Source organism: Myotis myotis, unplaced genomic scaffold, assembly GCF_014108235.1.
Source record: "Myotis myotis isolate mMyoMyo1 unplaced genomic scaffold, mMyoMyo1.p scaffold_m19_p_5, whole genome shotgun sequence".
NCBI lineage: Eukaryota > Metazoa > Chordata > Mammalia > Chiroptera > Vespertilionidae > Myotis > Myotis myotis.
This window is the reverse complement of record NW_023416357.1, coordinates 75,798,175-75,822,450: the sequence shown is the minus strand read 5'-3', so window position 1 is coordinate 75,822,450 and position 24,276 is coordinate 75,798,175. Positions and strand designations below refer to the sequence as shown.

The window sequence follows — 24,276 nt, the reverse complement described above, 5'->3', positions numbered from 1 at the left end:
GTGAATGAAGGCCCGGGACATTACTGTGTGATACTGTAGATATTATAAATGCTGTCCCACAAGTCCACCCCTGCTTCCTTGTGACAGGGTCAGAAATAGAAAAGCCAGGCTGTCAGTGTTGCTCCATGAACAGGGATGTGGGCTGTTGGAAAGATCGAGAGAAACTGACAGGGTAAGGTGTAGCTCACAATAATAGTGACTGTCAGGAGGGAGTGAAAGGTGGCTCGAGGATCAGTAGGAATAAGAAACAAGATGGAGAGATAAAGGAACACAGGGGATTGTCCTGGCAATGTGGTTTTGGCTGTTGCATGTTGGAGCAGTAGTCAGATTAACATGGAGAGGTTGTAGATCTCAGGACTCGATATTTTGACTTTGGAAATTTGTTTTTGGTTCCATTGACCCTGTTTGGCACCAAGGGCTCTCTTTGGCATTGAATTGAGGGAAGAAATAAAACTTACCAATGTTTTACATCATTACAACCTGAAATTTTCCCAAAGTACAGAAGCAGGCAGGCTGCACACTACCACAGAACGCTTTTCCTGAAGTGGCAGTGGCGCTTCATATTAAGGTAGCGCCTGTGGCCCAGTGTCCTTGCACAGGATCTTAGGTTCTCCACGAAGAATGTATAGCCATGTACTCCGAAGACCATCAGGCCAGATCCGGGAGGCCTGTAGCACCCTCTGATTATGCAGCCCTGGGGACCGGGGCTCCTCCGTGTGAAACAGGTTGGGGGCTGACTGGGATGTAATTTGTGTGCTCCCATTCTGCTCAGGAATACTGAAATGGGTATGCAAATAGAACAAAACTTTTTTTTCTCCAGAGGGAAGTCAGTGGAGCCCCTACCAGACAGTGAAGCATTTGCATGCCTATCAGTTTCCTACAACACACCAAGTTGTAAAATAGCTCAAGGACAATGAAAGGCTAGACACTAACAACAGGAAGGGTGTGCTGTATGCAGACCAAGCCTAGTTTCCCACTGAAGCACAGTGTTTTTCTACAGTGAAATAGCTTCAGATGGAGGATGGCATTGCCTTGCGATTTCTCATTCTGAGCCGGATATCTGGGGAAGGATCTCAGTGGGGTCTTGATGGGAACAGGTATCACCTGGGAAACTTTTAAAACAGAATTACCACCTCCAGCCTGCACGGAGGTTTCTAGTAAATGCTCTGAACAATCAGAGGGCCTCGTCAGTTGTTTTTCTTTCTTTCTTTTTTTTTTTTTAACTTACTTTTATTGATTTCAGAGAGGCAGGAAGAGGGAGAGAGAGATAGAAACATCAATGATGAGAGAGAATCATTGATCGGCTGCCTCCTGCATGCCCCACACTGGACCGGTGTGCACATTGAAGGCACTTGAAAGTCAAAAGGAAAAAAGTGGGAATTAAATAAATAAAAGTAGGAAAGGAAAAAAGTGGGAATTAAAGAAATATAAAAGAGATAAGAATCAGATAAGGAAGAATGGAAATACGGACTAAGAGAGGAATCAGCTGGGACAGAGGAGTGCCAAAGATGCCTCCTTGTTAAAAACACCATATCAAACTCGTGCCTTTATAAAGAATATGAATAAAAAGAAACATTATTTCGAAAGCTCTGCTGCTTTGTGGATTTCCCACCTGCACTGGAAATCTAATATGGTCAGATGTTTTACGAACTTATGGAGTTGGTATTTTAATTCCATTATAATATATGAAATGCTCTCAAACACGCTGTTTCTACAATTTACACGTTAGGATTTTGTCCTCTCTTCTACACTTATAATGAAAACGATCAGTTGAGAGTTTAAATTGAAGTCCTTTCTATTGTAATTATTTTTAAAAAACAATATTGTAAGTGTGCTGGGCTAAAAGAGATAATATATTTTTAGTTCTGAGAGGGACACGTGTGACGATGCCAATCCAGGCTTAGCTTAGCAAATAAAATGAAATGTGCAAAAGAAATAAAAACTGAGATGTGAGAACGTTGCCGTGGTTCTAGGATGATTATGAGTCTCAGTAGAGTGATACCTGCGATGGAGGAAAGATGGCATAGAGCCAGCTTTATAACTTTCCGAAATACTAATCTGGAATCACTCTTGAAATAAAATTTGAAGAAACTACGTAACTCTCACAGGCAACTCAAAATGGGAGGCACTTTGATCTTGACTGACCCTTTCAGGAATGATGGGCACCAGGAGAGGAAGGAAGGTCCCTTGGTTTTTCCAGATGACACAGTGCAGCTGGTCACCAAACTCCCGGTTGGCAGTGCAGTCACTGTGTTTGGACAAGTCAGAAAGGGTTAAACCAGCTAACACCATGAAACAAGTGAAAGAATGCTATTTGAGCCTCTCTGCAGTCAAAATCACAAATAAATTGTTTGGACCAACAGAATAGTTCTTTTCATTGTTTTAACCTAAAGGATGAAGAAAAATAAATCAATGTCAGATTAAAAAAAAAAAAAAGCTTTGGTAGCTCAGCTCAACACAATATATAAAAATGAAAATAATCATTTGCTTGTGGGGAGAAGGGAAAGCCAATAAATTCATAGTAGCTTCTTTCTAATAGTGCACATTTTATTAAAAAAAAATAACTTTAGAGTTATTATTCCTCTCTGATCTTTCCCCAAAGCTAAGAGGTGGACAAAAATTTACCCAAATTGCACTGCTTTCTAGCTGTCATGTTTTAAATAGTATCATGCACATACCTTCCAACTTTTGAAAAGCCCATTCAATGTTTTATATAAAGGCTAGTTATCAGAAATGGGCAGAGAGCACACTGCTATATATAGCAACCTAATTACTGTCGTGCAAATTATCTCCTCTGTGTAGTGTTAGAACAATGAGACAAAAGGTTTATCTTGACAATGTTTGAATTGATTCAGAATAGCCATAATTTCTCCATCCACAGGCAGGGGGAGGAGGGAAGAGTTCCTTTAATTTCAGTATCAGCAAGTCCTTCCTGTTCATTTGCATTTGGGGAGTTTTTCCACAGCGTATTCACTTGCTAGTGAGATAAAGTGTCCCCGCGCGATCAGATAAGAGCGGGGTAGAATTGCTAATGATGAAAGGAGGCAGCACCAGGGCAAGAAAGCAAAGCAGCCCTTCCTCTTCTCACCTGATCCGGGTGGATCTGAATTTCAAACATCTCGGTTGTTGGTTTGTTTTTCTCGTGGTGATGGGGGGGCGGGGGGAGGGGGCATTTTCCAAAGCTAGGTTAGGGTATTGCAAATTGAGTTCTACAGATTCTTTAAGTGCCATTCAAGAAAGGAAAGTGATGTCATCATGCTGACTGGCGGTTCTATTCTGGCTATTTGTTCTTGTCCCTTAATACATTGAGGGCAATTTAATTCAGCCATCACTCAATACTCACCAGCTGTTTTCCAGGTGCTATGGAAGAAATCAACACAAAGGTCATGTCCTTTAAAAAAAAAGTGAAAAAGAAAGTTAGAAAATTGTTATTCAAAGAATTGTTGAAATTAATGATGAGAGTAATGGGTATTTCTGGTACCAGAGCTATCAGAAGAACACAGATAAAAATATAGGCTATATTTAAGATGAGCCTTGGCTGGTTAGAACATTAGTCCGAGCACTGAAGGGTCACTGGTTCGATTCCCAGCCAAGGGCACGTGCCTGGGTTGCAGGTTTGATCCCTGGTGCTGGTTAAGGTGCGTGTGGGAGGCAGCCAATCTAAGTCTCTCTCTCACATGGGTGTTTTCCACTCTCTCCCTTCCTCCTTCCCTTTCTTCCTCTCTTCCACCGTCTCAAAAAAAAAAAAAAATCAATGGACAAAAATATCTTCGGGTGAGGATTAACAAACATACAAAGTAGAGGCAACATCTTATCCTGTGCTGTCTTCAGGTTGTTAAAAAATAAAATCCAACTGAGTAAATTTTAAAGATTAGATTCCTTTATTCAGTGATTCACGAATTGGGCAGTATCCCATCTAGCGAATAGAAAGGAGCTCTGCTGAGCTGTGGAAAGAGGAAAGGTTTTTAAAGGTAAAAAGGAGGCAGAACAAAGGAAATGATTAGACAAGAATGCACTGTCTGTGGAGCAGATTATCCAAGTGCCGACCAGGTGACTCCAGGTTGACTGACCAGAGGTCACATTCCTGGGAGGCAGAAACTGCGTTTCAGTTAAGTCGTAAAACTTTCTTTGCTGACTTGGGGCCTAGCACAAGTGACTCCATTTTGGGCCTGTTGTCTCTTTTTTTAACAGGTAAATGTAGAGATTCACCCAGAGTGCTCAGTGAACAGCAATTCAATGCCCCCTAGGACAAGGCAGGAAGCCAGCACTGGGCACCAGAGCTGAGAAGCAGAGCTGAGCGTTGTCATGAGTTCAGGGGTCACTGGCCTGCAAACTAGACAATGAACCTGGCCCTCGTTTCCCTTTACTGTTAGTTTTCCAAAGTCTCCAGTCGGGAAAACTGTGTCCTTGTAGGAGAAATATGGGGAAGCAACAGCATCATGATCAGCATTTCGTTGACATAGGTAATATGGAGACCAAAGACAAACATTCTTATATAATAAAAAGGGTAATTACAATAATGCACAAGGAAAGACTATTTTGCTTTGACTTACCTGGGAGTGTTTTTAAAGGTAGCTTGGAAGCATGAAGCACTGGATTGGCTGACCTGACATAGGAAGATTCAGCACCTTTTCATCTATTGCCTGCTGTCCTTTGGGTCAAGTACTTCCCTGGGATGGAGAGCACTAGAGGCTAGAGTGAGCAACATGTCAAATTTGAAGCCGCTCTGCTTTAGGTCATCCAGAGACACCAGCACTCAAGTTGGCTACTAAGACAACTCCCCTGTGGCAGCTCATGGTGATTGAGCCTTGTTTGGTATTGAAATCCACCAGGATAAATAATGACATCCTGTGCCTTGTCCCCCCCAGGAGAGCAAAAGGAACTATGAAATAGTCAGAGTCTTGTAAAAAAAAAAAAAAAAAGTGGAACATTGAGGTTCACTAAACAACTGTTACAAATGAAATGTAGCTCCAATTGGGGAATTTTTCGAGGGCTATTTGTCCAAGGTGAGAATATAATAACAATAATCCTAAACTTGAGACTACAATGATGAAGGAATCTCCTGCAACCCTGCACCTCCCCATTCTAAATGTATTCAGTTCCTCAAAATATCAGACCTTAAGACTAACCCACCAAGAAAAAGCAGTATTGTACCACTATTTTTCAAGCACCGCACGAGCCCACTGTTCAGCCACAATCTGCTGTCCCATTGAGCCCAAGCCTGCACGAGGGCAATGGCAGAGGAGGTAGAGAGAAATGAATGGAGGAAAGACGGACAAAGATGGGTTGTGTCTATGGCCAGGAAGTCGGGGTGATGTAAAAGAATGTATCAAAGATAATTCCTAAATTTCTGAATGGAATGATGAGGTTTTTATTGAGATAGGAATGCAGGAGGAAGACTAGGTTTGGAAGAGAAAGACCATGATGGGGAAGAATCAGAAAAGAGAAACGTCCTGAAAACAGAGGAATGGAAAGAACTGATGGAGGCTGGAGAAGAGTGTAAGGAACAACAACTCAGCATGTAGGCTGAGAGTTAACCTTAGAGAGAGAAAGCATGGACACTCCTCCTCTAAAGTAGAAAACACATTGCTCCAAGCTAGGAAACCCCTTCCTTAGAAACAGGGAACCAACATTTACTGATGGTTTTGCATGTACCTAGCATGATGCTTCAGCGCTTTCTCATGTGAGGATTCTGTTAAGTGAGAATGGGCTATCATATGACGGCCTTTATTTTCTCTGTGTCTACAGGACGAGGGTGCTGGCTAAGATTTTAAAAATAGAGATCAGATTAAAAGAAGGATACATTTGGGGGTATGCAATGGGGAAGGGGAAAGGAAAATGACTAGGGGTTTTCAAAAATGAGGAATGCCAAATAGTAATGAGAGCTGGATATGCATAGGTGAATGTCTTAATTTTTTTTTTTTTAGACAAACTAAATGCCATGTCGACATAATCCAGGCTCTATAGCAATCAGACTGGAAAATTGTTTTCTTCATTCTTCAAATGCTTATATTCTTTGAAAGCTAGGCTAAAAAAGAACGGAGAAAATAGAAGTCACTGGCATATTTCTGAGCCACTGCTGCAAAGTATGGAGGATTCTTCAAGCCACGCCCTTTCCAGATCAATGGGCTAAACGCCAGTCTGTGTGACATTGGCTCAGACACCCTGCAGCATTCCCAGGGGTTTCATCATACGATTTAGTAACTCTGGTGGCAGGATCCCTGCATAACTCAACTCCATGAGCTCTCCTCACAAGTGTTATGTGAATCTCTGAGCCGTACCGTACAAAGGAATAAAAGCCCATCTACTCCAATTGACCGAAATGTTACATAGTTCGGCAAAAGTAGTTATAATAGTCCCTCCTTTAATGCCCAGTAGAACAAGTAAGCTTATTCAATTGAACAAGCATTTACCAGGCACCCCTTGGTGGGAAGCATGCTGCTGGGCACTGGGGGACACTGTGATGATGACGATGACGATGATGATGACGATAGAGGCTAAGCTTCCTGGAGGGCTTCCTGTGCACCAAGCAGTGTCCTAAGCTCCCTACATGCATCCATCTCAGGGCTGAAGTCCTTCTAACAACCTCCTGAGGTAGGTCTAATCCCATAGCACAGAAGCAGACTGAGGCCTTCCGGTTGCTCTGTCACTCTCTCTGCTCCCCAGAGGCCCAAGGCAGGGAAGGTCAAGCCTGGAGGGAAAGCTTCTTGTCTGTCTCTTGCCTCTCCCCCTCTCCCTGGAAAAGTGGGAGCCAGGAAGTGGCGCTCAGAAGTTACCAGGGAAATAAAGTAGTCTTTTATAGAAAGCCTGGATGTTGAGAAAATAAAGCAATCTTTTATTTTCATATCAGACTCTATGAAAACATATCATATCGGATTATCTTGATCGTTGTAAAAATGTATTTAGAAGGGTGACAAACAGCCTTGTAAAAAAAAGTTGCCTTTTGATTGCTGATTGTTTGGGTTAATGGGTAACTGCTGGGGCAGCCATATACACAAGACAATCTCTTTTTTTTTTTTTTTTTTTTATAAAAAATATATTTTATTGAGCTTTTACAGAGAGGGAAGGAGAGAGATAGAGAGTTAGAAACATCGATGAGAGAGAAACATCGATCAGCTGCCTCCTGCACACTCCCCACTGGGGATGTGCCCGCAACCAAGGTACATGCCCTTGACCGGAATCAAACCTGGGACCCTTCAGTCCGCAGGCCGACGCTCTATCCACTGAGCCAAACCGGTTTTGGCGACAATCTCTTTTTTTAAGAAACCTTAAGATGTCTAACAGAAGTGTGAGTGCTTCTAACAAGAACATGGAGTGAATGTGTAAAAAGGCACGTACGAAAACATTCTATTGTGATAATTCATATTTTATTTGAGTCTCTTCCAATTAAAAACAATGAAGTTATGTCTACTGAGAAACATCCAGAAACATTGTTTTTTTTATGTCCCAAGACAATTTTAGGAGCTTCTGTACTACTAAGATTTTTAAGAATCATTTCTGTATTGGAACCATTCTTTCACTAAAACATCTACCTATCATTCCATTTAATTGCTAATATTGGATTTCTTTTAAGCCCACCAAAAAAACAAACAAACAAGCAAACAAAAAAAACATGTCAGCTACCACTCGCAGCCTCAAGAGTATATACAAATCTGTTACACCATCCTTGGAGGAAAGCTTGTAAATGTTTTAAGTGTTTATGCCGAGTTTATTAACATTATTTAAATAGTGATATAACCAGTGCTGATTTGCCACCACTACCTTGGATATATTTAAACATTTTTATAACTTGGCTCCGCATTCCAGTTTTATCTCTAAAATTCATGCTTTTAGGCTCAATTTATGCCTGTCAACAAGTAATGATCATAGATGTGAGCTGGCTCATAATCCAGAGGTACTAGGTTACAATGTGTTACCATGGAAACTGTGTTTTATTGCATTTTCTCTTCTTGATTTAAGGCATTTGACAATCATAGCAACTGTTTGCCAGTCTTCCCACATCATAAAAAATTCAAAAACACAAACAAGCAATAAGGGGGGAGAAAAGAACAGAGTGTGTGTGTGGCGGGGGGGGGGGGGGGGGGGGGGGAGGGGGGGGGATCCTCTACTGTTCTCGGACCTCACTAGGAACATAAAAAGGAAAAGACAGCCTTGTAGTTAACATGGGCCTTTCGTGAATAGTTTATCTCTCAGAAAGTCCAGGCGTGTTGGAAAATGCAATCAGTGGTTAGTCATGGAATGGACCTGTCTGCCTGTGGTTCATTTTGTTTATTGCATCATATATCTTTTATGATCCCTGGGACTTTAGCCTGAAACAGCATTTTCTTTAACAAGAGCCATGTTTCCTTTAACACTGTTTATTGCATCGGAAACATTACTCTTTGAAATCATGGTACATTTTCTATCGAGCAAAGGTCTGCAACCAGATCTTGCATGAATGTGTTTATTCAGGACCTAGAGTTTAAAAAAAAGAAAGAAAAAAGGCCAGTTCATGTAGCATTAATCACTTTGCCAGTGTTCAGCTGAGGTCATTGCCACATTCCTCGCAGTATTAAGGCGAGTCAAGATTAATCACGTGCACTAAACCTTGGACAGGAGCACGTGAAAGGGATCTCAAGCTCGACATTTCTTACAAGACAGAGAAGGGACTGTGGCAAATGGGCTTACTGGGCTGCAGCTTGTCTTTTTACTGCCTGTGGTCCATACAACCACTGTGAATTTGTAGGCTTCCTTTTTCCTATTGCTGGGAGTTTATAGGTCAAATTTAAGGTCTTTCTGAGCATTCAACAGGAAGACTCGTTCAGGAAACTTTTTTAGTATGTGCTAACCACCAGGCACTGGCTGGGATCTGTCCATACAAAGATGAATGAGGCCCAGTCCTTCCCCTCCTGCCTCCCCCAAGAAGCGCATGGTCCACCCAGGAAGGCCGGGTCCAGATGTGCACAGTCTGCATAGAGGCAGGCGGGGATGATTAATTGTGATGGGAAATCAGGAAAGACTGTACTGAAGTAACTTTACAGGGGAGAGAGGGGAAACAGTCAGCCAGAGGGAACAACGAAGGTCTAGTGAGTGTCCTCAGACTAATCATTGATTTGAGGGGCCCCTGGAGGAGACCTGAAGGGAGCAGCAGAAGATGAGGTTGTACAGTCAGTTGGGGCCAGATTGCAAGTTTCTGAACATATTCTTTTTGTTTGTTTGTTTTTTGTTCATCTTTACCTGAGAATATTTTTTCCATTGGTTTTTTAGAGAGTGGAAGGGAGGGAAGGGGAGAGAAAGAGAGGGCAAGAGAGAGACATTGATTGGTTGCCTCTGGCACATGCTCTGACCAGGACAGGATGGAACCTGCAACCCAGGTACATGCCTTTGACTGGAAATTGAACCTGTGATCCTTCTGTGCTCAGGCCGAGACTCTAACCACTGAGCAACCTGCCAGGGCTGTACTTGGTTCTCAACCTTCTGGCCCTTTAAATACGGTTCCTCATGTTGTGACCCAACCATAAAATTATTTTCGTTGCTACTTCATAACTGTAATGTTGCTACTGTTATGAATCATAATGTAAATATCTGATATGCAGGATGGTCTTAGGCAACCCCTGTGAAAGGATCGTTCGACCACCAAAGGGGTCACGACTCACAGGTTGAGAACTGCTGATCTAAAGGCAATAAGAAATCTGTGAAAAATTCCAAGTAGGAAAATTTGAGTACTGAGATTGTATTAGAAACCGATTGAGATTTGGGTTGAGGGCAGGTAAGAACTAAAATCACTGTCTTCAAAGAGGAGGAGAAAGTCGTCCAAAAAAAGTGATAACAAATGAAATTTTACCATAGAATAGAGCAAGAGAATATTTCATGGAACCAGATGTAACAGGAATAGTCAGCTGAGTTCCTGAAAGAAGCCAAAGGGTAGATCATGGAGAAAAGGACCCTAAAATGATTCTGAGGGATCTAGCTGGGTTGAATGTGCAGGTGATAATGCCATTCATCAGAGCATCCGAGGTCATGGGAACATTAAAATGCGATTTCTATTAGGACGTTGGACAAATAGATGGCACAGTAGGACTGGATAAAGTGATTTGAAGGTGATTAACTTATACTTGGTTGTTAAGTCATGGGGAAAGATGAGAATGGCTACGAGCAGTAGGTAGGACAAGAAGGGAAGATGCTCTAGGGAAGAGTTTCTGAGAAAGAAATTATTCTCATTTGTATGATAGTTTTTACAATTGAGAAACAATAGTAGAGGCTTGAGGAATTTTATGCTTTTCTCTACCTAAATGAAAAGTAAACTTGGCACATAAAATAATACTCTCTAAAAGAGAGAGTTTTAAGAATAATTATTAGATTAAACATATTTTACCACTGGTTGCTTATATGTACATAATTCAATCTGTATTTAAGATGCTAGTGAGTTTAGATTTAGAGAGTAATGTTTCATATAAGAGGCTAACATTATTTTGAACCATTGCAGCTTTAAATGTTCATAATATGCATATTTAAATATGTTCTTATATTGTATGTGACAGATTTACATACATCCCATCTCGCCATCATACACTTCCACTAGATTTATTTATTTTAAAAATACATTTTATATTCCCATAAAAAAGAGAAATTAAATCATAAAAGCAAAGTTGGTGCTTATAGTCTAACTTGTACTCCTACAAAAACAAACAAACAAACATACACAAAAATCATGTTCATGGCTGTTTTTCAGTGTTGAGTATAGAGAAAAGGCCCAGATAAGAGCTTAGTCTTTGCTCATGAAACCTTGCATTTCACAGACTAAATTTTCCTAACAACCTACGCATAACAAATGCAAGATACAAAACTGTTACTTTCTAGTAGAGAAGAAGGTTGAAATTGTATCATCTATGATTGACCTCACGTGCATTAATATTGAAAATGTAAGAACTGGTTATCATCCAGTAGCAAATCCACACTCTATGAGTGGATCTGAAATGATGACAGTCCTTGCATTCAAGAAAGTAGTTCTCTGGGTGATAAATCTCAGGGTGCTTTTGTGACTGGTGCTCTGTACTACTCCAGAGGGAACATTCGCACACAGGCTACAACATAGCCCTGGGGCAAACCCAACAGCCAGTTGGTATCTCGATCTCCCTGCTCAGTGATTGGCTCAGAGATTGACATGTGGCCCAAGCAAAGCAGATTAGAGGTGAGGACGTGTTCCTTCTAGGATGTTTGCTGGAACTTCTCTCTTCCTGAGAGTAACCAAAAGGAGCCCATCTTAATTCTGGATTATGGGGTGTGAGGCTGAGGTCAGCAGCTGCCTCAGGAGTTTGACACAGGGAGCTATCCGCCTGGCATTGTTTAGTTCCAACATGTGGAGCTGGTGAGGAGGTGGACAGAGCAGGGGCAGGAAGCCCCAGGCCCTTAGGGACACCATAGGAGCAGTGGAGCGAGCCTCTCACAAGGCCAGGACTTAACTCACTGGCATAAGCCCTTATATTCCCTTTTGTTGTTGTTTGTTTGTTTAAGTCAGGTTGAATGGGATTTGTGAGGAGCATTTATGTATGTATGTTTTTATTAAAGTATAGTTGACATACAATATTGCATTACTTTCAAGTGTACTACTTAGTTATTCCACACTTACACAGTTTATGATGTGATCACTACCACAAGTCTAGTAGCAACCAGCTATTACCATATAAATGTTTTTACTGTGATGATATTGTTGATTATTGAGTGGGATTTCTTGTCACAATTGCAAGAATCCTGATACAGTCACCAACACTAACATGTCCCCTAGATGTAGCTTTTATGCCTAGTCAGGCATCTACTGGTCATGTTCTTTTGATGTGTGTTCCAGTTGAGGGTCAGTGAGAGAACGGAGAAGCTCAGCCTCTCTGAGCACTTGACCTCTAAGTGCAGAGGGGAGCCAACTGCTTCCCAATCCAGCAGTGCTCATTCAACCTGAGTGGAGATGGCGACAAAGAGAATGGATATTAAAAGGAAGTGTTTAACATTCAAATCTAACCTCCCAAGGGACTCAACACTATCCTCCTAGATTTGGAGGTCTTTTTGCTTTTTTATATCCTCAGTGACACATAGGAAGGTGCTTAGCATTTATGCAATGCTTGATAAAGTTTTGCTTTAAATGCGTTTTTATTGTGGTCAAATACACATAGCACACATTTACCACTTTAGCCATTCTAAGTGTCGTGTTTAGGGGCATTAAGTATATTCACAATGTTGTGTGTCCATCACCACTGTCCATGTCCAGAGCTTTTTCACCATCCCAAACAGAAGCTCTGTGCCTATTTAATACTAACCTCCCCGCCCCGCTTCTCCCTGCAGCCCCTGTAACCTCTATTCTACTTCCTGTCTCTAGAATTTGCCTAGTCAAGGTAGTTCATATAAGTGGCATTACACAATATTTGTCCTTGTGTGTCTTATTTCATTTAGCATAATATTTTCAAGATTTACACATGTGATAGCATAAAGGTTTGCTTTTAAATGTATTCTTCTCCCTTATACTCCTAAGAGTATATACTTTCTGCTATTCAAAAAATAACATAAATATTGAATCAATTTTTTAAAAAAATTTAGAACATACTCAGGAACTGACACTTATTTAGGACCCATGAGATAGAACTCACAAGCCTAACAGTTATGTTGCTTTCAAAGCACCAGAGTTGCAACATCACATGGCATTGTATGTAGGATATGATGCCAGTTTTCTCTGACACAAAGCCCATGCTTTTCCCCGTTTTTTTGCTTTTTTTTTTCCACATTAAAATGTTCCAGATACTCCAAATCAGAGTAGGTTTAACCATAAGCCTATTCCTACTTTTTGAATAGCTTTTCATTTTCCAGAACAATAGATGTATCCTTCTAATTATCTTTTATCTGTGCTGATATAAAAACTAGCTCACTGTAGCTGGGGTTCACTTAAATCTTTGGCTTGGGGCTACCCTACAGAAACCTGCTGAGTGACAGATAGTCTTACCTGGGGACTCAGCTTTCTGTGTCCAGGCCAGAGGTCACCACACATGCAACACACACATACAAAGTTTGCTATTTGTCTGAATGCCTGCCATGCTTCCCACACACTAAATGCTCAATATATTTGCCCTGTACACATGGTATCCTTGGTTTCTCAAAAAGTATCTAGACTCAGACCTGTGTGCTGATGGACAGCCATGACCATACTTCAGCACCCACAGAACCAGTGCACATTTTAGGGAGAGGTGCCTCTTCTGCCCTCTATAATTCCTTCACATTCCCTTTTCTTATCCCTTTACAAACAATTAAAGGCCCAATGACTTGTGATTTTTCAGCTGCTTATCATTATGGCAGAGCTCACCATTCCTCCTGCCCCTCTGTGCTACCATCCGGCCACCCCAGCAGCCTGAGAGCAGAAGGACCAGGGCCACGTCCCAGCTCAAATCCTGTGTGATTGTGTGGAGGCTTCTAAAAAGCGATGGAAAAACTCACCTGGCAAAGATATTTTGTTTTCTAGAGACAGAAAAAAGTGGGTCAGAGGTTTACTGTATAAGACATTGCTCAATTTAACAAGCAAACCGCATTGCCACATATCCAGTTATGAGAACCATTTTCCTAAGTTTGGATCATCACTAAATGTGCAATCATACATTGCATTCTTCATGCACATAAAATTTAACCTTGTCGGTGGTTCCTTTGGGACACTTCAGGGAATAGTGTCTGTACTGGCCAGCGAACAGGCAGTGCTGTTAGCAGCCCTGGGTTGGAATCCTACTCCAACACTTGACTTCTTGTGAGATTGTGAGCAACTCTCGAACCTCCCTCCAGCATTTAGGTATTTATCACCGGGTAACAAGCAGCCCCGAATTTAGTAGAATTGAAACAATAACAATCTTTTGTGTATGGTTCAAAAGTTTGCACTGGGCTCTGCTGGGCTGTTTTCTGGTCTCTCCTGAGTTAACCATGCAAAGAAGGTCACACAGTGACTTGAATGGGGTGGCCTGGCCTAAGGTAGTATCACTCACATGTCTGTCTGGGCACCTTTGTTCTCCTCCCTGTTACCATCCCAGCAGGCTAGCTTGGGCTTGTTCACACAATGGTCTGGAGTTGCAACCACCGCCAAAGAAAGCAAACCCATGTGCAAGGACTTTTGAAACCTCCGCACATCCTTGTGATGTCCCATTGGTCAAAGCAAGGCTTATGGCCAAGCCCAGATTCAAAGGGTGGAGAAATAAATTCTACCTCTGTCTGGAAGGAAAGACAAAGTCACTTTGCAATAAAAGCACTGGTATGGGAATAGGAGGAATTATTGCAGCCATGTTGAAAAGGAATTTCTTCTTTCTCAATGAAGTGGAGACAGTAATATATGGACATAACATTATTGGGAAAACTAAACTTATTCCCTCCTCTTTGTTAGCTAGGACAGTAGGGCATAGAAATGGGAAGAGTGTGGGATAAGATCCATTCAGATCTTATTAAGGAGGGTTGGAATGCCTGATTGAGACATTGGTTGGTGTTTCTCTTAGTCAGCAATAGGAACTTGCTGACACATTATGTACCAGTTGAACGACATGCTCGGAATTTGTTTAGGCCATGATCACTATCTAGAGTTATCTGCTTCATTTGTTTATTTTCTTGTTCATGAGATCTGTTTTCATCTACCTACTAGAGTATAAGTACCATGAGACAGAATAAGGTCTTTGTCCAGTTTTCTACTCTGTCCTCAGCACATACAGTTTTGTCTGGCTCAAAAAATTCTTGCTGCGTGATGAAATGGAATTCAGTCACTTCAAACTTCCTCTTATAATGTGACTTACAGACTTTTCACCCATATCTAGATGCATGATGTCCTCTTGCCTCCGTGTCCTCCAGCACTACACAATCCCCTTAGTATAGTCCATCACAATTAGAGGATAGAGGCATCTCTTGATTTGATTAATTCACTTTTATTAATGCAAGATTGAATTTCTTGGCTCATATGTAACTTGTAGGTAACAAAAATTCCTAGGATTTTTCTCCTACCAACTACTATTGATACAGATCTTAGGCTTATCACAAAATTGTCACCAAAAGTAATTTTTAAATACCATAAATAAGTGTTGTCCTTGTTCAGTTTGACCTCCATTTCTGGCTCATCATTCTAATTTGCCAAGATTTTTCTGAATTCACGTTATGCCATCAATAACATTTGCTTGCCTTCTCAGTTTTGTAGCAAATCCATATTTGGCAATTACACTTCCTCTGTCTTCAGCAAAGTAGATGGTAGGATGTTGGGCAGCACTAATATGGAGACCTGCTACTACTATATCACTAGAAATCTCCCTCTAGGTTTAACCAGCCACACACCCACTCAACTCTTCTATTCTCCAGTTTTCATATTTCTACCCTTTCTCAGCATATCATTGGCAATTTGTCACATATCATGCTGAAATTAAGATGTCCAATGTTTATAGCATTCCATTTTATACCTACCTATTTAACCAACCCATTTTTAAAATAGTTGATCATGGCTTGTTTTCATCTTCTTATCGACTGCAGCTGTACCTACACCTGGATTCACCTTCTTTATCTTACCTCTAAAAAGAGGCTTACCTCTAAACAGAGGGTGTTTTCAGGAGAAAATAGCCCTCATTCAGTCTATGTTCCACCCCTCTATTAGGATTCCTATAATCTCAAATCTTCTTGCATTCCCTCTCTTCTGTAATATTTCTTCCTTCTCCATTAGACCGTAGCCATCACCACTGCACTATTGGTTCTAAAACCTGATTTTGTGTCAAAATCGCCAAAAGGGCTCATTAAAACACAGATTGCTGCATCTCACCCCCAGAATTACTTATTCAACAGGTCTGAGGTAGGCGCCAATACTTTGCATTTCTAACAAGTTCCCATCTGATGCTGAGCCTGCTGGTCTGAAGACCAACCTAATATATCCCATTTCATTAAAACAACAACACTCCCCTGATTTCATAAACACCTCCAAAATTGGTGCTCCAGTTTCCTCTTCCTCTTCATAGACAAACTTCCTCAGAACATTATCTAATCTCACAATCTCCATTTTCTCACCTTGTGTTCACCTGACACTACGGGAACATTTTTTAGCAAGTTCACCAATGGTTTTCTTATTGCCAAACTCAAGGTCATTTGTCTGACCTACTCTATTCTATCGCTATGCTACATTAAGAATGGTTTTCTTAAAATTCTTTTCTTCTTCTGATAGTTTCCCAGGTACCATGTTCTTTTATGCTTTGCCTCCTAATTCACTGATTGCCTCTTATACTCTCTTGCTGGCTCCCCCTACTTTACCCAAATTCTAAATGCTGGAGTGCTTCAGGGCTTAGTTGTAGACTTTCTTCTTTATCGCATTCTCTCCCTAGGCGATCTGACCTGGTACCATGGTTTTAAATAGCACCAATTCTACATTTACATATACCTATTAGCCAAGACCTTTCTCTTCAACTGTAGATATATCTGCAAGTGGAGATCCAACATACACATCAAATGTCTCTCAAGCATCTCAAAGATAAGTCGCTACCATTTTAAACCTAGTCCTCTCCCAATTATCCCAGTAGTGGGTAGAATTATGGCCCTCCCAAAGATGTCTACTTACTAATTCCTGGAACCTGTGAATGTTACCTTTTGTGACAAAAGGGACTTTGCAGATATGATTAAGTTTAAGGACCTTGAACTGGGAAGATTATCCTAGATTCTCTGGGAGGGCCCAATGCAATTCTTAAAAGCAGAGAAATTTTCCCAACTATGGACAGTGGGAGATGTGATGATAGGAGGAAGCTCAGAGAGATAAGATGCAAAAGAAATGTTATGAGATAAGCCAAAAAATGTGGATAGTCTTTAGAAGCCAGAAATAGCATGGAGACAGACTCTCCCCTAGAGCTTCTACAACTGGACACAGTACTGCTGACACTGGATTTTATCTAGCCCAGTGCAATTCATATTGCACTTCTGACCTATAGAACTGTAAGATAGTACATTTGTGTTGCTTTAAGCTGCTAAATTTGTGGTAATTCGTTACAACAGTAATACTTAATCCTCATCTCTGGAAATGGCACCAACATTGCCCAGGCCAAAACCTTAGGGGTCATCCTTGATGCCTACCCACCCCAACAACAGGTCCTGATGTCCCACATCCAAATAGATCTTGAATCTCCATCTCCTCTGCCAATACCCTCACCCAGGCCACCATCATCTTGTATCTGGACTTCTGCAATCCCCTGCTACATCATTGTTTGTTTCTATACTGGCCCCCCTCTGACAGATTCTTCACTTGTCAATGATCTTTTGAAAAAAATGCACGTCACTCTCTGCTTAAAACTCTCATCAGTTCTCTGCTTAAAACTTTTCAAAGTCTTCCTACCACAATTAGAATAAAATCCAAATTTCTGCATGTGGCCTACAAGGTCTTCCATGACCTGGCTCATGCTTATGTCACTGATTTTACCATTTACGTTTACCTGAACTCATTTTGGTTTCCATATTGGACTGATTTCTGTAACATGACAAACTCATGAACAAGAAAATAAACAAATGAAGCAGATAACTCTAGATAGTGATCATGGCCTAAACAAATTCTGAGCATGTCGTTCAACTGGTACATAATGTGTCAGCAAGTTCCTATTGCTGACTAAGAGAAACACCAACCAATGTCTCAATCAGGCATTCCAACCCTCCTTAATAAGATCTGAATGGATCTTATCCCACACTCTTCCCATTTCTATGCCCTACTGTCCTAGCTAACAAAGAGGAGGGAATAAGTTTAGTTTTCCCAATAATGTTATGTCCATATATTACTGTCTCCACTTCATTGAGAAAGAAGAAATTCCTTTTCAACATGGCTGCAATAATTCCTCCTATTCCCATACCAGTGCTTTTATTGCAAAGTGACTTTGTCTTTCCTTCCAGACAGAGGTAGAATTTATTTCTCCACCCTTTGAATCTGGGCTTGGCCATAAGCCTTGCTTTGACCAATGGGACATCACAAGGATGCGCGGAGGTTTCAAAAGTCCTTACACATGAGTTTGCTTTCTTTGGTGGTGGTTGCAACTCCAGACCATTGTGTGAACAAGCCCAAGCTAGCCTGCTGGGATGGTTACAGGGAGGAGATCAGAGGTGCCCAGATAGACATGTGAGTGATACTACCTTAGGCCAGGCCACCCCATTCAAGTCACTGTATGAACTTCTTTGCATGGTTAACTCAGGAGAGACCAGAAAACAGCCCAGCAGAGCCCAGTGCAAACTTTTGAACCATACCCAAAAGATTGTTATTGTTTCAATTCTACTAAATTCGGGGCTGCTTGTTACCCGGTGATAAATACCTAAATGCTGGAGGGAGGTTCGAGAGTTGCTCACAATCTCACAAGAAGTCAAGTGTTGGAGTAGGATTCCAACCCAGGGCTGCTAACAGCACTGCCTGTTCGCTGGCCAGTACAGACACTATTCCCTGAAGTATCCCAAAGGAGCCACCGACAAGGTTAATCTTCTTCCCATGTATGACTTTTTATTTTTCAAGTCTGAACTTAAATATTATCTCTTAAGGAAGGCCTTCATTAATCCCTTCAGCTGAAGTGCCCCCACACCACTGACTTAGTCATCCTTTGTCAGATAACCCTGTCTGTAATTATGACTTTGTTTGCTCTGTTTATTTTCTTCATCCTCTCCCACCCCCCAACTAGAACGCAAGCCCCATGACCCTTGCCTAGCTGATTCCGCATTATATCCCTGGCACTACCTCACTGCCTGACACACAGTCAATGGTAAACAGATGCTCCTCAAAGTCACAAATGAATGAGCTGAGTGAATTGAGTGAATGATGCCATCACAGTTTTCTTCATTGAGGTGAAATACACAAAATATAAAATTGACAATTTTAAAGTGAATAATTCAATTGCATTTAGTATATTCACAATGTTGTTTACTATAATCTAATTTCACAATATTTTCATCACTCCAAAATAAAACCCTTTACCCATTAAACAGTTACATCCCATTCTCTTCTCCCCGAACTATCCCTCCCACCACAGCCCCTGACAACCACCAACCACCAATTTGCTTTCTATATCTATGGATTTACTTATTTCCTATATTTCATGTAAGTGAAGTTATATAATACTAGGCAACCGTTTGTATCTGTCTTCTTTGCTTAGTATAATGTTTTTTGAGGTTCGTCCACATAATAATATGTATCATTATTTTGTTCCTTATGATAGTTGAGTAATATTCCACTGAGTGTGTGTGTGTGTGTGTGTGTGTGTGTGTGTGTGTGTGTGTGGTAGCAATTTGTTTATCCATTCAACTGTTGATAGACATTTAGGTTGTTATCACTTCTTCGCTATTGTGAATAGTGTTACTATCAACAATTGAGCACATTTGTTTTTAACAGATCACAATCCCATTTTGGCATTTGGGATTTAAGCAGTGATTTCTAGAGCATAAGCCTTATTTCATTCTTACTTGTTTCTGATTTTCTACATATCTCTCATACCCCAGGATTTCTTAGAGTCATTGAGAGTAGCTTTATGATCATAGCTGCTTAATTATCATAGAATTCATTATCATATTGTTTACTCTATAGATTCATACAGCAGGCTCCAAACTTAATAGGGCTGGTAGGCGGGAAGAGATTAAGGAGAAGAGTGGTAGGTGTAATTAAAATTATGATTTTTTAAAAACATGCACATTACAAGATAATCAATGTGCTCATCCAGTGATAAACTCTGTTTCCCTCAGAAGTGTTAGTAGCTGCCAGTGCTTTCTGAATTAAGCACTTGGAATCCCTTGGTGGTATGTTCAATGCCATCTCCAGTGTTAGGAAATTTTAATCCGCAATTAGATATATATTAAGCCATTAAAATATCATTGCATTTTAATGATTTGAATCTATGAAAATATGTAAATTAGTAATGGCTTATTAAACTTTACAGTTTTGGGTTATTGTACAAAAAAAGATCTGTACATATAAAATGTTAGGGGGGAAAGCCTTTTGTGTATTTTATTACATGACTTTTCAGTGAGGCTGACAACAATGAACATGTTCTTGCAATTAATTTTTAAAAATAAATATGTTAGCTATTATGAATAGAAACGATTTCCCTGAAAGCTGAGTGCAAATAGTTGTTTAGGTCTCAGCACTTTATCTTGATCCCTGGCACTCTATTTTGTGCTTTGGAAAGCTCTACTCAATTCAAAACATAAATTTGGAAAAGGCTTCCTCCCTGGAACCCTCTGAAAGCTGTAGTTATGGTGGTTACTTAAATATTATTTCCATAGCTACGCTGGCTTCTAGCCACGGCTGAAATGCATATCAACAAGCCTGGTGTGAAAATGGGAAGGGAGGGGAGAGAAGAGGAGGCAGAGGACACTAATTTTCCTTCTTCCAAGTAGGAGGTATAATGTCTTTATAAAGTAATAATTAAAAGAAAAACAATTACAGGAACCTTATCTGGACCATGCAGCTGTACTTCCTCCCTTTGCATTAGCAGTGTTTCGAAGGTTATGACAAACCATGAAAATGGCATCTTTAGAGGAATTTTATTCCTTTTCCTATGATTTGATTGAAACAGACAGCTACATTTTGTGTATATATAATTAGGCAGGAAAATAGGCTTTGAAGGCAGGTTTCCATTTAGTATGTGAGTCACACACACAACAGCCTTTCATTCAACAGCCAAAGACTGATCTTTTTAATGCCTCAACTCGCTCAACATGTTTTCTGAATGCTACATCTTGCACTGCGGGGGAAAAGGGAGAGGAAAAAAAAGTCAGCTTTTGCCCGTATTTCTTTCTTTTTTTTCATCTTCTTTCCAAAGGAAAAACAATCTGAAAAGCCAATCTAGGAAGTCTTTGGTGATTTAACCTTACGACAAACTGATTTTTATCATCCTTTTTCCAGATAGTGGCAGGGGCACCAGCGACCGCTGCACCAGCCCTTGGCGTATCTAATCCCTCTCATAAAAGGCCATTGTGGCAGTAAAACTGAGACCAATGGCTTTTTCATTCTCCACCTCTCAGCTCTCCAAAGTAATGGCACTGGGTCTCCTCCTCGTGCTTTTTCTTTTCAGATGCATAGTTCCCCCTTTAACAAGGTTTTTTTTAAAAAGGGAGGGGGGGCCCGGGCGGGGGGGGGGGGGGGAGGAGAAACACAATCCCATTTTCTTCCTGCTTGCTGTGCCCATATGTGGCACTAAGTGCTTTTCTTTTTTCTGAACTTAAATTAGGAAGAGCATTTGAGATGCAGCCCGTTTCATGAAAGAGATTTTCCTCTGAGATTTTGAGCACAATGAGAACAACCCTGGGTGTCCGTTTTATTCTCGCAATAGAAATCAGGCCCATCAACTGTGCATCGTCAGGCCTTATCTGATTAAAAAGCAGCCGCCGATTAATCTCTATCCTTTCATCTCACTGTACACCATTTGCTATCTCCCGCCCCATTCTGGCAAACCCAGAGATGGAGAGAAATAATATCCAGCTACGCGGCTGATTTATGCAAGTGATAGTTTGTGTTTGTAGAATGCCTTTCATCTGAAGACCTCAAAGGGCTTTACGAACATCATCAAGCCGACAGGGCCCAGCTCCCAACATAAAGGGCACAGGACGGCCATAGTCATGTAAACCTCAGTTTCTAGAGTGACTAGTACCCTGTAACCATCAGAGATGAACGAGGATCTCATTTTTGATATGAAATTCGATGCCCATGCAGGAATTTCCATTTCCAGTTCAGGCCCCATCACAAGATAAACCACTCGGTATTCAATTTACCTCCTGAGATGTCCCCCTGGGGAGCCTGCTCCCCGAGACGCAGGGCTTTACATGACAGGCAGGTGTATGTATTTCTCCAATTGGCCTAATCTAATCAAGCGGGGCATGATTTATATGTGCAAAATGTTGCCATGCTAAATAATTCAAAATGAAACGCCTTTCCTCGTTGCGCTACAAATAGATGTCAGTCTGCATTTGATGTTGCCCGTATCCCATAGAGAGTTCAGACAGACGGAAGGAAAAGACATTCCTTGTTCTGAATCTGAGGAGAAGCTCTGGGGACAGCTCTCCTAACCCAAACTGAACTGGGCCCAAACGGAATGATATCTTTCAAGGTGGACTGTTCTTGCTGCTTCTGCTGTTGGGAGTAGGAGGAGTAGTTTCCATTGAAGACTGTGGCAATGATCAGGATGTCTATGTACATCTAAATAAAGAGACTTCACTTGTTGTAAGAGATGTGTGTGTCCAGGGGCGAGGCCCCCCTAAAAAATCTGCTTCACCTCCTAACAGTCCCCTCATTTTGCTGACTTTTATAGTCCTCTTCACATTTCTCCCTCATTTCTACCTTACACTCTCCCTCATTCCAACCTCTTTCCCCCAACCTGTGAAGTTTCAAAGCTTTTTCCCCCATGAAAACAACATCTTGAGCAAGTTTTTCATTGCAGTGCCTCTCAAATAAGAGCATACAGCTTGCATTCATCATGTCCATGCTGACCTCATAGACACAATAGGGCGCCAGTTTGTAAAAATAAGACGTCCACATTTCCATAGCACTATGCTTCTGAACTTCAGCCATGGTTTGCATTGACAGTGTCCTCCCTTATCTGTGGGTTTGCTTTCCACAGTTTCAGTGACCCTCGGTCTGAAAATACTATGTGAGAAATTCCAGAAATAAACAATTCATATGTTTTACATATTGCATGCTGTTCTGAGTAGCATGATGAAATCTCACATGTCCCATGCTGTCCCCGCCCGTGATCTGAATCATCCCTTTCTCCAGGTACCATGCTGTGCTCACTCCCCGCCCGCTAGGCACTCGGTAGGCATCTTGTTCAGACTGATTGTAGCGGTATCACAGCGCTTGTGTTCGAGCTGCGGCACAGTGCCCATGCATTCGCTCACTTCCTCTCATCACCTAGGCGCCGTATCATCTCACATTATCGCAAGAAAAAGAGTGACTACAGCACAATATTAGATTTTGAAAGAGAGAAACTACACCACATAACTTTTATTAAGGTATATTGTTATAATTGTCCTATTTTATCATGAATTGTTTATCTCTTTCTGTTCCTGATTTATAAATTAAACTTTGTCATAGGTATATATGTATAGGGGGGAAAAAAACATGATATATATGGGGTTCAGAACTAGTTTCAATTTCAGGATTCCACTGGGGGTCTCAGAATGTATCCCTGATGGATAAGTGGAGACTACTGTATGTCAGGCAACGTTTCCCAATTGGAACATCTTGGTTTATGAAAATGAAATGGCGACATTATGAAAATGATGTCAGCCAATATTGGGAGTTTCTTGATAACTTCAGAATGCCAATTTACTAGTATGTTATCAATTTAGCTTAATTTTATCAGTGGATATGATAAAACAAAGGAAATTTATGTCCTATGCCTGTATTTATAAGCTAACCTGAACACAGCTGTCAGTTATTCCAGCGATCTTTAACAGCTGACTAGGATCCCAGCCTGTGCGACCATGAGAGAGGCTGTAGCCAGTGGCCAAGGGAGTGAAATAGGCCCTCCTCCCATGCATCCCTTGGTCACACAGAACCAAGACAGGATTTCTCTGGGGCTGGCTCTCTTTCAAAGGGCAGTGCTTAGTTATTATTCCCTTTAATGGAAGCCTATTTTGGGTGCTTATTTTAAACAAAATTCAGACGAATATTCTACATTTAGGAAAGGAGACTTTTATTGATTTTTAATGAAGGAGTGGGGGCAGCCAGAGTGTTAAATTCCTCCTGTCCCCATCATGTTCCCTCACACCATCCTCTTCTATTTTCTTCAAAGCATTTCTTATTATCTGAGATTATCACATTTATTTACCTGTTTACTTACTTATTTTTCAACTTCACTAGAATATAAACTCCATGACAGCAGGGACTTTGATGCATATAACAGATATACCTTGGGTTCCTATAACAGAGCTTGGCACACAATGGGTATTTGTTGAAGTAATTAATGAATGAATATTGGTAATACAGTGAATGTCCAGAAATAGCTTCTTCTAAACAGATATATCAACATTTGATAGATTTATTCTATAACATTTATTCTATAATTCTATATTTAAGTAATATAGATATGACCTGATATTTTGATTATTGTTTCTTATAAGTATCAATCCATTAGAATAATACCTGGAGAAAGGGATGATTCACATCACGGGTGGGGACATTGTAAGCTAATGTCCATTGATTCTCTACATCCACTTTATCATACTATACTAAAGATGAAAAATCACATGCATATAAATGACACTGAATTAGTGCAAGATACTAATGTGAAGTTAGAATTCTGAAACAAAGTTTAGTCT

General features: G+C 40.8%; 1 long non-coding RNA gene across 2 annotated transcripts in view; it reads right to left on the bottom strand.

Moving 5' to 3' along the window:
* Window positions 1-24,276, bottom strand: part of LOC118656399 — a 63,713-nt gene that overhangs the window by 15,786 nt on the left and 23,651 nt on the right. For both annotated transcript variants that reach the window (XR_004967600.1, XR_004967599.1), the window contains exon 2: window positions 3,344-3,391. This is a non-coding gene — a long non-coding RNA (uncharacterized LOC118656399). The remainder of the gene's footprint in view (window positions 1-3,343; window positions 3,392-24,276) is intronic.